General features: G+C 33.8%; 1 long non-coding RNA gene across 2 annotated transcripts in view; it reads left to right on the forward strand.

Moving 5' to 3' along the window:
* Positions 1-754: 754 nt before the first annotated feature.
* LOC128248180 (uncharacterized) overlaps positions 755-1,104 on the forward strand; it is a 40,607-nt gene continuing 40,257 nt past the window's right edge. For both annotated transcript variants that reach the window (XR_008264481.1, XR_008264480.1), the window contains exon 1: positions 755-1,002. This is a non-coding gene — a long non-coding RNA (uncharacterized LOC128248180). The remainder of the gene's footprint in view (positions 1,003-1,104) is intronic.

The raw sequence follows: 1,104 nt of genomic DNA on the forward strand, positions 1-1,104 counted from the left end.
TTCGAGCGATATTTTTGCTGTATTCCTCGTTGCAACAGAAATTTAGCAAAAACATATTAACTTTAAAACTTGTCTTTACCTTCTAGCACGATGTCTGTTTAGCAATGATCTTGGAAATAACCAACAGTAACTTTTTAATTTTGAACATCACCGCTCGATGGCCTGTGGATTCAACAACTTGAACGTGAATTGAATTTTGCAATAACAGTTATTGAAGACTGAGCAGTGAATTAACTACTTAATCCAGGTCGGACCTGATGTGAATCATGATTGAGTTAAAATATTTATTGGGAAGTTGATATACAAAATCAGGGTCGTCTGCCTTGTGATGTAGCGTTAAATTGTGATGTTGAAACTTAACATTGCATTCAACTAATATATTTTATTTATTTATTTACTCCGTTCTTCTTGTTTAATTTATTCATTGAAATGAAACGTTAAAAGGAAAAGTAACAGAAATTACGTGATAGTCGTTTAAATTGATCGTATTCAGTGAAGTTTTCTTCAAACTCCATTTTTTTTATCTCTCCTCGTGCATTTACTATTCTTTACGCAGCTAATTCTCCTATTGTTTTTCATTTTCTTTCATAGTTTTAGGTTTTTTTCTTTTTTCCTTCTTCAATCGACTGACGATATTTTGATGTTTGAAGCGCTTACTTCTACATGCAACCGAGAGTGTTTTCTGAGTAGTCAATTAAAATATAACAGTTGTCTAATGACTAATAGCTTTGACTCTAATCAAAACAACGATGCAAACTCTATTTCCACTGTATTGTTTTGTTTCTCGACCCACTTTCTCTCAGCGTTGTCTTATCAATGATACCTGACCGCTATGGCTAAGATTGCAACAATCATTAACATGTCACACACTTTCCATTATCAGTAATAACAAGAACATTATAACTACTACCATGACAACAATGAGAATATATCCAGCGCCATTACTAACACTGAACTATTAGCATTGTATAATGCAAAAAGTCTGGACCAAATCAAAAAAAGGTAATTTCAGTGGTAATTACCACTTCACTCAACAACATTCCTCTCTCTCTCTCTCTCTCTCTCTCTCTCTCTCTCTCTCTCTCTCTCTCTCTCTCTCTCTCT

This window comes from Octopus bimaculoides, chromosome 6 (assembly GCF_001194135.2).
Source record: "Octopus bimaculoides isolate UCB-OBI-ISO-001 chromosome 6, ASM119413v2, whole genome shotgun sequence".
NCBI lineage: Eukaryota > Metazoa > Mollusca > Cephalopoda > Octopoda > Octopodidae > Octopus > Octopus bimaculoides.